The sequence below is a fragment of the Vicugna pacos genome, chromosome 9 (assembly GCF_048564905.1).
Source record: "Vicugna pacos chromosome 9, VicPac4, whole genome shotgun sequence".
NCBI lineage: Eukaryota > Metazoa > Chordata > Mammalia > Artiodactyla > Camelidae > Vicugna > Vicugna pacos.
The window spans coordinates 31,165,722-31,182,793 of record NC_132995.1 but is presented as its reverse complement, the minus strand read 5'-3'; positions in this window follow the sequence as shown (position 1 = coordinate 31,182,793).

Below are 17,072 nucleotides of genomic sequence, written 5' to 3'. Positions count from 1 at the left end.
TTATACCCTGCCCTGGAATCCCTCATGGCATGTTCCACAGCTAAACACATTGTAAAAGCTCAGGATATGTTTGTTAAATTGAAAGCAGTCCCTCTGATGGAAAGGCAACGGAGAAAAGAAACTGACCAAGCAAGTTCTGAACATTCTTTGGTGGGTAAAATTGTACCGACAAAACAATTATATAAGTTACCTATTTCAATGTTGTCTATTAATCTCAGTGATCTGGAAGGTATTTGAGATTCAGAAAAAGGTGGTAAAGAATGTGGGCTTTGGTTTCAGACAGACTTGCTTTGAGTATCAGTTTAACCATGTAATTACTATCTTTAAGACTATATGTAGGCAATCTAACTAGTTTGAGTCAATTTCTTCTTGTGTAAAAAGGGGGAAACAGTTCTCACATGGAAATCACTTACCACTGCCAATGGAACATAGTAATAGCACTCAGTAAGCATGAGCTGGGATTATTATTACCTAAAATATATAAACCCAAAGTCATGCAGGAGAAAACCCAGTTGTCCCCCATCCTGTTGCCAGCCCATGACAGTACTGCATGTATCTGCCCTCCAGAAGCTAAGTGTTGCCATGTTGCTTGCGTGTCCCAATGAAATGTAGGCATGAAGACATAAGTGATTTCCTACAGAATTTGTTAAGACCTGCTGAGTAATTCACCACTTCCGCTTCCCCTACATGTGGACCCTAGAAGCACACGTTGAGATGAAACCTTTGCCAGCCTGGATCCTGTAATGATCATGCTGAAGAAAGCTGTCCTGCAACCCAGCTGGACATAAAATGAATAAGAAACAAATTTTTTGCTGTGTTAACCCCCCTCAGATTTTGGAGTTTTTTGTTTCTGCATCAAAATCTAGCCCATCCTGACTAATAAAATACAACAAAGGTTATAGTAACCACCCACCACCCCCGCGCTTCAGAAAAAAACATCTAGAGCCATGCTTGAGAACCCTTCTGCTCTTACTTAAGAACACTTCTCTCCAACTTGTTTAGTGGTTTCCCATCTCACAGGACATTTGGCGCAAAATACTAGAGGTGATACGACGAGAAGTAGGCACTGACCCCAATGAGAAGGAAGAATTGCTGAGCCCAGGAAAACTGATAAGATAAGGAACTCAAAAAGCGTGATGATCTAGGGCCATTTTGGGTAGGGGGAATTAACGATGCTTCCTAAGAAGCTTCTGAAGGCATCTCTGTTGTCACAGCAATACTTTTTCAGTTTATTATAGTTTTATTACATTTTAATTTTGCTTATTCATTTTCTTTATTTTATTGTACATTTAGTTTTTATGACACTTTTTTTTTTAAATGCTTAAGATCTCCCGAGCATCATGCTGAACACTTTAAATACATAGCAGGTCACTTAACACTCCCAGCATCTCTCAGAGGCAGCAGGTTCTACTCCCCTTCTATGGCAGCACTCAGAGATTTGTAGGTGCTCAAAGATTCATGGTCAATAGGGCTGCATCAGAGTTTCAGGGGAACCCAGCCTGACATCAGGGTCTTTTCACCATCATGCCTCTCACGCATTAGCATAACGCCATAGGGTGACCCCCACAAGGCTAAATTATGTTTCAGGAAAGTCTATTTTAAAAGCCTGGGAGACATGTGTAACATTTTGGGAATTTTTCTGTAAAAAAAAAAAAAAAGATTCAATTTTAACAAGTGCTGGTGCTTCAAAGGGTAGAAAGCTTGGGTTATCAGGAAAAGCCACATGTGGGAAGCAGCTCTCTCTCTAACAGTGTGAGATAAATGAGACAGTCTTGAATTTCAATGATCTTATAAATGCAAGAGGGGTGATAAATATAAATCTATTAAAGCTCTTTCATTTAGAACAAGGAATCTATATTCTTTGACATATATATATAACTTTTTTTTTTTACTACATCTTTTAAACAGAAAAAGTTGCTGGTCACTGATGAGTCACTTCCTTGGTTCTTTGCAAGGAGAGGAGACAGAACTCCTGGTGGGGGGTGGGGAGGCTGGAGGGAAGGTGACTTTCTCTGCTGCTGTCCACGTGGTTGCCAGAGAGGCCCCAGGTTACCATTTCATCTCTGTAGTTGTTTCCTTATGCGAAGGCTGCAGGCTGACACCCAGGGGTCTTCGCCATAAATGAAAAGAGCAGAGGATGACCAAGCGGGAAGCCCAGAGAAGTTTCTCCCATTCAATGGGCACTTGGCAGAGAGCATTTCTTATATGACAACAGCATTTCACTCCTCACTGCTAGACTGACATTTCTGGGGCTCAACTAAGCCGCTCTGGAAACACACATTGTAACTCTGTACTGCAAACAAGGTTTCATTCTCAGTGGAAATTTGATTTTTGTTTTTATTTTTGTACGACCGTTCAACAAGGAAGTGAATGTATTTGTCATAAGAACTGTAGCCCTGTTGTTTAAATGTCACAGTGGCCATTTTAGTTCTCTGGAGGGGCTGGTAAGAATGCAGGGTCCCTTCCCTGAGCTTTCTGTGCCCCGTTACTGCGGGTGCAGTGTATTAACATACCTTCAGAGCGGTTCAGATATGCCGGGGGTGGGGGGTGAGTGACTGCAAATGCTTACTATCAGGCTACTTCTGACAATTCCTAATGTAATCCATATACTACACATACATTCTAGTTACACAATTTATGAGGTATAACAAGGGGAGAGAAGTGAAGCTGGGATATAATTGTGACTGATGTGAAACAGACATGTAGAATGAATGGCCTTACAACATTTTCTTTGAAGTTTGTTAAAAGCAGTAAAGTGATATTCACTATAAGTGAAACCTGCTGTTACCGATATCCACTGGCTTGGGGAACATTTTCTTTTTACTTTATTTCTTGAGTTTTAATCTGCCACTTGAAGTTTTCGGAATTTTTTTCTTTTGACGTGCAATGGAAGAGATGGGGATGAAAATTGGGGAGCGCACCTACTAAGTGTTGACATCAGGGCTGGCTGACAGGCCACAGTGCCCAGGGCCCACAGAAATGTTTTAATTACTTTTCAAATCAGAAGAAAACAATGAGTATAATAATAATATAATATATTAACATATTATCAACTCATGTAATAAAATTTAAAAATTATTATAATAATAATGAATATAGTAATGAATCCCACGTGGATTATATTTGTCTTTTAATCCTTTTTTATAGAGGAAGCAGTCTACAAAGGCAATGTGACAAGGGCCCACAGACTCCATAATGTGGCCCTGCTTGGCAGAAATGATCTCATTTAATTCTCCTGAGTGATTCTAAAAGACTGGAAGACGCAGAGAAAGTGATGCTTCGAAGACCTAAGATATTTTCCTAAGGTCCTAAAACTAGGAAGTGGTAGAGGTAGGTTTTAGGTAGGTTTTAAGACTGTTATTTAAGTCTTTCCACTGAAGAAGAGCCTAATGTGTACACAATTCTACATGGGCACACATGGCATTAGGAGTGAAAACGTCACATATATTTGGTACCAAAGAAATGAATGGAAAATCAATTCTGAGGATGGTATGTATTTTTCCATACAATATAGGAAGATGTCTAGAAGTATACGTAACACAGATGTCCCCAAGTTTACCAGCTTCAAGGTCAAGACTTCTCTTTAATACTCAAATGATAATCTAAGCCCCCAAAGGAAGTCTGGTCTTTGTCCTATCACTATCACCTCCCCCACCTTTCTCTTGGGGCCAGTGAAGTGTTCCTGTAACCAGTCCTGGTTAATATTCAAGGTCTCGGGTCGGGGGCCAGGGTATATCTCAGTGGTAGAGTGTGCTCAGCATGTATGAGGTCCTGGGTTCAATCCCTAGTGCCGCCATTAAAAATAAATAAATAACTAAATCTAATTACCACCCCCCAACCCCCAAAACACTGAAGGTCTCAGCTGGCTGCCTCTCCCCACTTTGGAAAGTCACTTTTGGGCTGGTTGGCACACCTTTCTCCTCACACGTGGATGCGTGCCCATCCCTTTATTTCCCAAAGCACAGCTAAGACAGAGCTGGGACTTCCAACCCAAGTTTACTGGAGTCTTGGGGGCATCAGTAGCACAACACAAAGGAGACCATCTGACTAATACCCACGTTGATCAAGTGGCCCAATTTGCCCAGAACCAAAGAAGTTCTCAGGAAATTATACCTTTAAAACTGTGCCAGTCCTGGGCAAACCTGGACAAGTTGTTCACTCTACCAGTAAATACTACAGGGGTCTCCTCTTGCACCCACAGCCCTGACTTGACCTCACTTAGGGCTTCATCTTGGCTATTGGTCTACCTCCACTTGGCTAAACTGGTGTTTCCTATCCCTGTCACCTCCAAGGATGCTCCTTCCTTGGATTCCAGACCCAACTTTTCTTGACCTCAGAGAGAGGAAGAAATCTTTCCTCTAGTTTAAGACCAGCCTCCTCTCCTGCCCCAGCCTGATTAATAACAGGAACATCTCTTCCCTTGCTGGGAAAGGCCTGTGCTCCTCCATTAGGATGTCATTAAATCCTCATGGCCTGGACAAGACAAACCCAGAAGTCCACATTCTTGTCACGTCTCTTGGCCTGATAGATGAAAGGGAGATTGGGTCATCTCCATAATTTGTAATCTCGTGTGAGCAATGTTTAGGTTAAAACAGAGACACATCTCCCAGCTGGGGGAAAAGTGCTCTTCAGGCAAATATCAGTCTAAATCCAGATTTCACGAGAAAAGAGGTTGACAACTCCCCAGGAGCACAGTGAGGAACTCAGTGCCTCAGTGTCAAGCATCTCCATTTTGGTTACTGTGTGGATTCAGGATTTTTCCCAAGAACAGTGGGTATGTGTATGTCTTATATACATTGTTGACTAAAACAACCTTCAAATGGGACCTCCCTGGAAAAAAGGAAAGTTCTTTTCCAACACTAATTCCAAATCCTAGAATTTAGCAACGTTTGTGATTCCAAAATGACGGCTTTCCAATTTTGAAAATTTAAAACTTAGGTCTACTAAGAACCCCATTACAGGTAGAATCAGAGATTGCTGAGAGATGACAAAATTTGTAACAATGTAATTAAGTGTCACATGAGTTGACAATATCACAAAACTAAGAGGCCATCTTGGGCAAAATGATAGGAAATTTAATATTTCTGCAAGGGAAGGAAAGTAAGGGAAATGAGACAAAATAAAGTTAAGAAGGGTGATTTTAAAAGACTTTTTACTGAGTTGGTGAAGCTGTAAGAGGGTGTTCATCAGAGTCTACAGCATTAACTTTACTAAACTTACATCTTAAATATCATCATTGACCATCTTTTCTCTCTATCATTATTATGTACCTGTTCCAGTTTTTTGACTAAAGATTATGTTTTGCAGGGGATGTTAAACTGAAATCAAAAATCAAATCACCTGTTTTAATAATTTTGCTATCACTCTATCTATTAAATATTGTTTTTCCTTCTTTTTCTCTGTAGATAATCTCAAGAAATACAGGATAAAATAGATGTTTAACTAAATTTCCAAGTAGACCTAAGAAATTTGTTGTGCTGGGGCCTGGAGAGCCTTAGGAACACATGAATCCAGGGGTTAGGGAAGAGTAGGGTCAAAAGGAAAAATAATACAGAGAGTTTTTGCCTTGGTGAGAAGTCAGAACTCCAGAAACTGCAGAAGTGAGGTATCAGAGCAAACGTGGATTGCCACGGCAATCAGACAAGAAATAAAAGGAACTCAAATTTGGAAAGAAAGATGTAAAATTGTCACTGTTGGCAGATGACCTGGTACTACACACAGTTGACCCTTGAACAACACGAGGGCTAGGGGAGCCAATCCCCTGCATTGTTGAAAATCTCTGTATAACTTTTGACTGCCCCAAAACTTAACCATCAATAGCTTACTGTTGGCTGGAAGCCTTACTAATAACATGAACAGTCGATTAACACATATTTTATATGTTATATACATTATATACTGTATTCTTACAACGAAGTAACCTGGAGAAAAGAAAATATTTTTAGGAAAACCAGAAGGAAGAGAAGACATTTACAGCCTTGTACTATATTTTTCAATACTGTTAATTTTATGTCATCCATTTACAAGATGAACTGTCTACCTGTCAGTACCTACATCAATATTGGCTTATATGATACAAAACACAGTAGATACAAAGTACATGTTACCAATACCAGATACTGAAAATGAAAAGATAATGTGAAAAAGAAATGTATATTTCTTTACGGGTATAATGATTCATGCATTGATAACAAAGGAGCAGAGATACGATTGGTTCATGTTAGCCTCGTGTAACTGATACAATTGTTTCATGGTAGCCTAGCCTATACACGAATGAACGAATTGCTATAAAATTTTTATGGCATACAGTATTACAATCATATTCATAATACAGTATTGAACCCATTGTTACATTATTTTAAAAGCCACTCTTACCTGTGATGATAAGCTGAGAAGCAGTTTCTCCAGTTATGAGAGAGAAGCATTCTGTACAGTAATGTAATTCTCTGAAAGCAAAGATATAAAACAGTAAGAAAAGTAACACATTGTTAATTTTATATTAAATATCACTCACCTATCCTATGTTAAGAATAGTCTATCCACTTCAATACAACTCTTACACATACATTTTTGTACATTTATTGAAAAAAATCCACATATAAGTGGATCTGTGCAGTTCAAACTTGTATTGTTCAAAGGTCACCTGTATAGAAAATCCTGAAGACATCATGGAAAAACTGTTAGAATAAACTGATTCAGTAAATTTGCAGGATAAAAAATTAACATACAGAAATCTGTTGCATTTCCATACAGAAATCTGTTGCATTTCCATACACTAACAACAACCTATCAGAAAGAGAAATTAAGAAAACAAGCTCGTTTACAGTTGCATCAAAAAGGATAAAATACCTAGGAATAAATCTAGTCCAGGAGGTAAAAGGCTTGTACTCAGAAGTTATGACATTGATGAAAGAAATTGAAGACAACACAAGCAAATGGAAAGATATTATGTGCTTATGGATTTATGTTGTTATGGAATTGATGTTGTTAAAATGACCATACTACCTAAAGCAATCTCTGCATTCAGTGTAATCCCTATCAAAATACCAATGGCATTTTTCACAGAAGTAGAACAAATAATTTTAAAATTTATATAGAAAAAGAAAAGACTCTGAATAGTTAAAAATCTTGAGAAAGAAGAACAAAGAACAAAGCTGGGGGCAGCACACTTTCTCATTCCTTATACTACAAAGGTACAGTAATCAAAACAGTATGGTATTGGCACAAAATCAGACACATAGATCAATGGAACAGAATAGAGAGCCCAGAAATGAACCTGCACTTATATGGTCAATTAATTTACAGCAAAGGAGGCAAGAATCCTCTTTAGTAAATGGTGGTGGGAAACCTGGACAGCTACAGGCAAAAAATCAGCCTGGACTACTTTATCACACCATATACAAAAATAAACTCAAAATGGCTTATAGACTTAAATGTAAGACCTGAAACCATAAAACTCCTAGAAGAAGACATAGACAGTATGCTCTTTGAATCAGTCCTAGCAATATTTTTTTGGATCTGCCTCCTTAGGCAAGGGAAACAAAAGCAAAAATAAACAAGTGGGGCTATATCAAACTAAAAAGCTTTTGCACAGTGAAGGAAATTATCAACAAAAGAAAAAGGCAGCCTACCAAATGGGAGAAGATATTTGCAAACAATATGTCCAATAAAGGGTTAAAATCCAAAATATACAAAGAATTGATAAACTCAACATCAGAAAACAAACAACTAGATTAAAAGATGCAAAGAGGACCTTATTAGATATTTTCCCAAAGCATACATACAGATGGCCAACAAGTACATGAAATAGTACTCAGCATCACTAATCATCAAGGAAATGCAAATCAAAACCACAATGAGGTATCATCTTACACCTTTCAGAATGGCTATTATCAAAAAGACAACAAAGAACAAGTGTCGGAGAGAATGCGGGAAAAAGAGAACACTTGGACACTGTTGGTTGCATTGTTCATTGGTGCAGCCACTACAGAAAACAGTATGGAGGTTCCTCAAAAAATTAAAAATAGAACTGTCATCTGCCATATGATCTAGCAATTTCACTTCTGGGTATTTACCCAAAGGAAACAAGAACACTAATTCAAAAAGATATATGCACTCCAATGTTCATTGCAGCATTATTTACCATAGCCAAGATATGAAAGCAACTTAATGGTCTGTCAACAGAAAGATGTATAAAGAAGATGTGATATATATGACTATTGCTCATAAAAATGAAATCTTGTCAGTTGCAAAACATAAATGGATATAGAGAATCTTATGCTGAGTAAAATTGAGTCAGACAGACAGAGACAAATACTGTACGATCTCACTTTTATGTGGAATCTGAAAAACTAAACACACAAACAAAACAAAATGAAAACAGACTCACAGAGAACAAATGGGCAGTTGCCAGAAGGGAGCAGTAGGAGGGGTGGGTGAAATAGGTAAAGGGGACTAAGACACATAAACTTCGAGTTATAGAATAAATGAGTCACAAGGGTGCAGTGTACAGCATAAGAAATATGGTCAATTATACTGTAATAACTCTGCATGAGGACAAATCATGATGATCATTTCATAACATGTGCAAATATCAAATCATTACGTAGTACACCTGAAAATAACATAATCTTGTACATCAACTATATTTAGGAAATCAATAGAGTATGCCTGAATACTGTAAGGATAGTATAAGAATACAGTGTAAGAATAGACTGATCAGTGAGACCCAAGAGAGATCCCAGAAATAAACCCATATTTACACAACCAATTGACTTTTGACGATGTCACCAAAAGAATTCCATAAAGGAAAACCTTCAACACATGATGCTGGAGTTAACTAAATATCTATATGGAAAAAATAATGACACTTGACCCTTACCTCACACTGTATAAAAATGTTAATTTGGAATGGATCATAGACCTAATTGTAAGAACTGAAACTATAAAGTTCTTAGAATAAACCATAGGAGAAACTTTCTTTGACCTTGAGGTAGATAAAGATGTCATAGAAAGGATACTAATTGAAATAACCATAATATTTAAAAAAATGATAAACCAGATTCCATCAAAATTTAAAATTTCTGCTTATCAAATCACATCAAATATAGGAACAGACAAGCTACCAACTGGGTGAAAACATTCACAAAAAATATATGTGGCAAAGAACTTGTATCCAGTATTGAGAACGTGTATCTTTTATAACTCATTACTAAAAAGACAACACAATTTCTTAAATGTGAAAAGACTTGAACAGGCAATTGCAATAGAAGAGAGACAAATGATTAATAAGCACACACAAAACACTCAACATCATTAGCCATCAGAAAAATATTTATTAAAACCATAATGATATACCACTCCACACCCACAATATAGATACGATTTTAAAACGTTGACAGTACCAAATGTTAATGAGGATGTGGAGTGATCAGAATTTGAATACATCTCTGGTAAGAATTTAAAATGATATAACCACTTGGCAGACACTGAAATTTTTGATAAAGCTAAATATACATTTACTCTATGATCCAGTAATTCAATTCCTAGCTGTATTCTTAAAGGAACTAAAATACAGATTCATAAAAAGATGTGTATAAGAGTTTACAGCAGCTTTATTCATAATAGCCCCCATTTGAAAACAGACCAAAAGTCCATCCTTGGGAAACTGGATCAACAAATTGTGATATATTCATAGAATAAAATACTACTCAGCAATAAAAAGAAGCAACCTACATGAATGAATTTTAAAAACATTATGCCAAGCAAAAGAAGCCAGGCACAAGAAGTATGATTCCATCTATGTCAAGTTTTATAATAGGCAAAACTAACCTATGTTCTAAGATACATACTCAGGAGAACAGAAAACATGTTTACAAAAAAATAAAAACTTGTACACAAGTGTTCATAGCAGAATTATTCATAAGAGCAAAAAAGTGGAAACAACCCAAGTATCCACCAATTGATGAGTGGGTAAACAAAATTGGTATATCCATACAGTGAAATATTATTTAGCCATAAAAAATAAAGGACTGATACATACAACAATACAGCAAACCTTAAAAACATTATATTAAAAAAAAAGAAAAAAAATTACGTTTACTGAAAGCCAGACACAAAATGCCACATATTGCACAATTCGGTTTATATGAAAGGACCAGAACTGGCAAATCTGTACAGACAGAAAGTAGTTTAGTAGCTGCCAGGGCCTGGGTGGAGGTGGGATGGGGAGTGACTTCTAATGGGTATATAGTGTCTTTTCGGAGTGATGAAAATATTGTAAAATTACATAGTGGCAATGATTGTACAACTTTGTGAACATAATAAATGCCATTGCACTGTACACTTTAAAAGAATGTGTTTTATCGTATGTGAATTATATCTCAGTGAAAAAAACTAATCTGTAGTGACAGAAACCTGAGTGATGGTTGCTTTGGAACAGGCTGTGGAAGGGGACCCACATGGAAGAGCTAGGAAGGAACTTTCTAGGATGATGGAAATGTTCCATATTTGGTTAGAAGTGTGAGTTATGTGGCTTTATGCATTTTTGAAAACTCATCAAACTATAACAAGTAAAAGCTGTGAATTTCACAGGTAGATTTTTGCCTCAGTGAAAAACAAATAAAAGACAAAAAAGAACAAAAAAAAAAACCTTAGTAAAACTGGCATAGAATACTTTTATAACCTAGGTATGACGGTTTCATCATACTTACAATCTCAAACCAGTAAGTCAATATCTTAGTACTAAAACTCACTAGAATCATATCATTGTAGCTGGAACCAAGACCAACATGTCCTGTTACAGGTGACGTGTTTTAACAGGATTCTGCAAGTGCTCACCAACATAATCAGTGAAAATAAAAAATAAGGTTTCTGTGTTACAAAGGAGGTGGCAAAAATATTGTTATTTACAGTTATTAGAAATGTCCACCAGCTAAATCCAAAAAATACTGAGAAATTTTTAGAACCGAAAGGGTTTACCATCCTAATTGCAAAACCAATGGCTTTCCTATATAATCAAAAACACTACTTAGAAAACATAATGGTTAAAACAATCTCATTTAAAAAATCAGCAAAATTACAAAATGATCAGGACCAATGTAAGGAAAGTTATTAACCTCCACTGATCGACATAAAAATCACCTTGATAATTCAAGTGTGCATCTTTGCAGGGATGGAAACAAAATAATAAAGATATTGCTTCTCTCTAAACTCATTCATATATCCCGTCCCAAACAAATCTCGGCAAGATTTTTATGAAATTAAAAAAAAAAAGATTCTAAAACTAATGCAAAAATAAATGTGTACAAATAGCCAGAAGAAGAATGAGAGTGAACTTTTTCTACCAGGTATAAGAACCCATTAATTAATGTTGGTGCAGAACTGGTACAGGAAGAAGGATCCCCTGACGGAAGATAATAGAGAGCCAAGGTGAAAATCAAAGCATAAATATGGACTGGGGCAAAGTAAAGGCAGCACTGAAATAATTGGAAAAAGACTGGATTGTTCACCAAATACTGTTAGGATAACTGTCTGTCTGCAAAGAAAAATGGCTACCTATTACAACCTTATGATACAACAAATTCATGATGGATTAAAGGTTAAATGTAAAGACAAAACTAGAAAAGTACTAGGAAAAAAATAGATAACTATGTGTTAACTTCAGTTGGGGAAGGAGTTTAAGGGGGGTTTTTGAAGTACATCATCAAAGCTAAACACTAAAGAGGGAAAGGACAGACTCCTTAAAAACAAAAAGCTTCCATATGACAGAAACCTCCTTAAACAAAATTAGAAAACACGCAATTGGAGAAAACACTTACTGCATATGTGACAGACAAAATGTTAATATCTTCAATATGTACTATTGTATGGCTGCTTTCAGCTGAAGTGAAGAGTCCAGATCAAACTTGCTGAAATGTACAAGGGGGTTTGCTAGCTTCTGTAGCTGGAGAGCCCAGGGCTGGAGTGGCCTGAAGCTCCCTTCACGAGGAAGCCATGCTGGGTGCCTGCAGCCCAGTCCCTCATATCCTACCAGCCTACAAATCCCCCAGGAAAGAGTGCTGCTTCTCTGATCACTCCAGCAGAGACACTTTTGGAAGGATTTGGACCCAGTCTAGGACACAGGTCCATCACTGAATCATCCCTGTGGCTAAATGAAGGTTTCTTTCTCTTTTGATCCTATTTCTCTTTTGTTCTGAGATTTCAATGTGTTACTCACTGATGTCTCTGGGCAGGCATGGATCATGGCTGCACTTGTGGCAGGGAAGCAGTAGGTCAGTGCCACACAAACTACTTGGAATGCATTTTTCATAATACAGCATGATTCTGTTAGAAGAAGAAGGGAGAAGGCATGCTTAAGGGGCCAAAACAGCAGATTATCACTAGCATATATAAAGAGCTCTCACAAATCAATAATAGTATTTTCAAAAATCCATGAAAAGCCATAATGATTCACCATTAGTTAAAAAGTACTTTTCCTGAGTCTTATTCTTTTATATCTCTGCTGAATGTTTTCCAAGGTTGTAGTTGGCTAATTTGACAAATTAAGCTGTTACAATTTATCACAAGATGCTAATATGTTATAAGGAGCTTCCTCCCCTCTTAGGTAACACATAGCGTATAGAGGCTTTTTGCAGACAATGTTTTAATTCAAAGGATTGTCTCAAGTTGTGAGAATTTTAGGAATGATAACTAAGATACAATCCCTCAGGCAGAATGAATGCTCAAATCTTTATTTCACTAGCGTTCAATAAATCTTCCTTTATCTTTGACAAGTAAGGGAAGGCCTTGTTCTTGTGATTTTTCTTGAATAACCTATGATTTTGCAGTTATTTTATGTGTATATTTCTTAAATTTATCTAGGGACCTGAACTTTACTGATTTTGTTTCAAATTAGGTTTGACTCATTGTAAGAAACATTAGATGATTACTTTTATATCTTTTATGTAATTTTAATATAAATTTTTACCTATTAGATTTCAAGTGGATGCTTTTTTAAAAATGTAAGTTGTTTGTTTTAGACCTATTTGAAAGTATTCATAGAAGACAAAGAGTTCAACTTCTGAGAAAAGAAAAAATGTCTATTAACTTAGAACCCTGACACTCAAGAACAATTATTTTGGTTTTTTGTTTGTTTGCTTTAAAATTTTGCACATTATTTTTGTGAGAGAAAGATAAGGAACCAACAGGAGGGAGTTAGTTCAAGAGAGCCTCCCCAGGTTATATTCCATGAAGTGCACGCTCAACCATCCACAAATGGTGTGCTTGGAGGAGTTACTCATATTCTCTGCACCTCGGGTTCAACATTTATGAATGGGGATGACAGCAGTACCCACCTTACAGCATGGTTTTAAGGCCTCAGTGAATTAAGGTGCTTTGAAAAGCGCCTGACCCAAGGTTCACAGGCAGTTGGTTACGACTATTATTTTGTGTCGTTTCTAACCGAAGCCCAGCCTACTGACAGTTGTGCAGCTGACACTGTTCAGAAGTCCTTGTGAGGTTTAGAAGTGCCTCCTGCATGACAGAATGCAGTTAAACAGAGTTGATAAGCTTATTTCGTTGAACCAGAATCCTCTGGAAATAGATGTTTCATCTACAGATAAAAGAAATGATCATGAGCATTAATCAGAAACATAAAGAGTTCTCAGAGTTCCCTGTTACCTCTCTGTAGCCCTTATTCTATGGTGATTTATCCACTGACGTTTCTGTTTTCTCTACTAATCTGTGAACTTGAAGGAGGGCTATGATTTATTCACTATTAATTTCTCTGGATCCACTAAAGGTGTATCACAGAGAGGCTCACTGAATATTTTGAATGAATGAATAAATGAGCTAATGAACAAATAATCAAACAGGCATACAATTCCCCAGCCCTCCTATTTAAAGAGGACTCTGCTAAGCAGTGTGCAAGTCAGAACTAGAAGCCCCAGAGGCTAACTACCCGGATAGCAATGGGACAGGTTTTATCTACTTGCAATCTATTAAAAGATCATCCTTCAGAATTCCTTTAAAGTGTCTTAAGAGGCAGTTTCATCATCATATGTGCCTCAGCCATGAATTTCAAAATTTCTTCTTTGAGAACACAGGAAATATTACACCAACTTAGATAAAAATCTTTTGACTATTTTTATTGGTCATTCATGCATATATACTATTAAAGATGAAACAGATATGAAAGATAGTCAGCAAAAGGGAATGTGACTTAATTTAGGGGAACTGAAATGATGAGAGGGAAGCAATAAACATGGTTGAATTTAATGAATATTTTTCTAGGCTGGGAAAAAAAAACTACTTAATATGTATTTGATACTTGAACAGAATGAAATATCAGTTTGATTCAGAAAATATTTTGAAGCTTTGATTTTTTCAATGCAGGTGAAGTCTTATTTTTTTTTTAAGAAAATAGCTAGTTCAATTCCATTTGAATGAATGATCCTTTAGTATCTCTTTGCAGGCACACCTTGTTTTATTGCACTTCACTTTATTACCCTTCACAGACACTGCATTTTTTTTTTTACAAGTTGATGGTTTGCAGCAACTCCACGTTGGCATCATTTTTCCAGCAACATTTGCTCACTTTGTGTCTCTGTGTCACATTTTGGTAATTCTCACAATATTTCAAATTTTTCATTATTATTATATTCGTCATGGTGATCAGCAAACTATGACGTTTCTATTGTCAAAAGATTACAACTCTCTCAAGGCTCTGATGGTGTTAGCATTTTTTAGCAATGAGCTGTTTTTTAATTAAGGCATGTATATTGTTTTTAGATATAATGCTATTCCGCACTTAATGGACTGCAGTATAGTGTAAACCTCACTTTATTATGCAATGGGAAACCAAAAAAGTCACGTGGCTCACTTTATTGCAATATTTGCTTTATTGCTGTGGTCTGGAACCGAACCTACAATATCTCTGAGGTGTATCTATATGTCTCTTTAGTAAAGCTTTGCTTATTTCTGGTTGAGTACAATGAGCAGTTGGATTCAGTTGGGCTTGTAGTTCACAAAGGTACTCTGTCTCTTTCTGGTGGTGTGGTCCTTATTGTCACACTTTGATTTAGCTCATACCTCCAGCTATTGTGGGACTCAGGGCTCTCTTCTGGAACCATAAATGGAGATCCCAAATGAGATCAAATGGGACACTTAAATTAGAAGTGTCAGCTGAAGAAAGAGATCGCTCCCTGGGTTCCTGCCATCAGTGGTCCGGGGGCGCATTACTTAATTCAGAGCTAAAAGAATACAAGCAATGTGTTGGGTTTTCAGAAGTGGCTAATAGAAATCCTTTCCATTCAACGTTCAAAATTCATCAAGAAATATCTACAAGAATCAGAAAAAGGTCAAAATGTCATCTTTATTGCTGGTCTCCCTTAATTAGAAAATGTGGCTGGAATCAGTGGCCCAGTAATTGGGTTTCCACATCCTGCATGTCACACCTTCCTCCCAGACAAGGTATGAGGATGGCCCCTTTGGAAAGCAGACACTTCCTTGGTCAACGGTAGATGGGATCACCGTCTCCCACCTGAGAAACCTCATGAGTTCAGACCAATAGAAATGGCCTTCCAGCCTGCCCCCAGAAAGGAGATGCCAGACCCAAGAAAATGTGCTTATCCCCTGGATGCAGGAGCTAAAGGAGGTGCCCCTTACAGGCAGACAGGACTGGCCAAGCCAAGCTCCACCACCCAGGCAGTTGGCTCCCTCTCCTTTGGGGTCAGCAAGTGAAGGGGAGAGAGGGACCAGCAGTGTTAGGGAAGAGCTGTCCACTTTCAATGTATTTTATCTTCGCCCTTTCTGTCTCACAGTTCAAAACAGCACTTGGAAAACTGTTCAGATTGGAGTCCCTGAGTAAAAGCAGCCTCAGCCTTCAAAGGAGCCACTCTCACTGCTTCTAAGTCAGCAGGGTCATGGTTGACTTTTTCTAGAAAATCCCCGATCCAACATGCCTGCCCTTCCCCAGAGGTTCTTGTCTTTGCCACTTTCTTCACCCCTAACAGCTAAACATTTGCGGCCCTTTCTTGCTAAGAATGGCTTCTTCCATGCTGTCCTACAAGCTCAGGTGGCTGTCACCCATTTAGAGACACTGTTCTCTCTCTCCCAAACACCTGCCTTCTACCCAGCATAACACATCTCAGAAGCTCTGGTCTCTACCAAAGGCTTGGACCATTTGGATTACTTCCTGAGCACTTACATTAGTCACAGCCTGTCATAAGCCTTCATAAAGGTAGGAAATGTCATTGTTCTCTGTACATACTTGTGTTTTTCTGTATTTACTGAATGTAAGACTCGAAATGTTGATGTTGTTGTCAATTTGGTTGTCTTGCTCTGCTGACCACGATGTGTGTGAGTTCTTGGGCAGTTGAGTTCATTCATTCCACTATGCATTTATTCATTCACCCACTAATCTTTATGGAGTGTGCCTGGCCCTGTACTGAACCCTGGAGTTACAAATAGGAATAATTCTCAATTCCCATCTTTGGGAACTCAGTCTGGTGGAAGGGATGGACATATAGATATTTTACAATACAGCCAGGTAAGCTGAATTGTAGAGGCACACAGACTGTTGTGTACTCTGCCCTAGGGTGAGGTACACTGGGGTGGTCATTTAACCTAGGTCTTGAATGAAGGTTGCAGGTTGAGGGGACCTGCTGGTAAAGATGAGCTGTTTTGGCAGGGCCTGGCCTCCTTCAGCGTGAAGGGGAGTAGGAGGTGCAGCGGGAACTGTGAAAGGCAGGCTAGGGCCAGTCTGTGGAAGGCTTTGTAAGACAAAAGAAGGTGTTTAAACTTCTTTCTGTAAGCAACAGGAAGCCAGCAGAGGTTTTAAGCAGAGGGGTAACTTGAGCGGCTTTTTATTAGGAAGATAACTCTGCATCTGAGGGATGGGATGCATTCTTAGAAAAGTTAATCCTTACAGGGCAATAGGCACTTGGCTGCTGAGAAGTCTGGCTTTTAGCTTAGTGTTTGGAGGGTCTCGAGTGATACTGATGTAATTGAGCTTTTAGCAAAAGAGATGAAATCGTAATAGCCAATATGTCTAAAATGAAAAGAACGTGATTTGCCTTATAATAATGCACCCC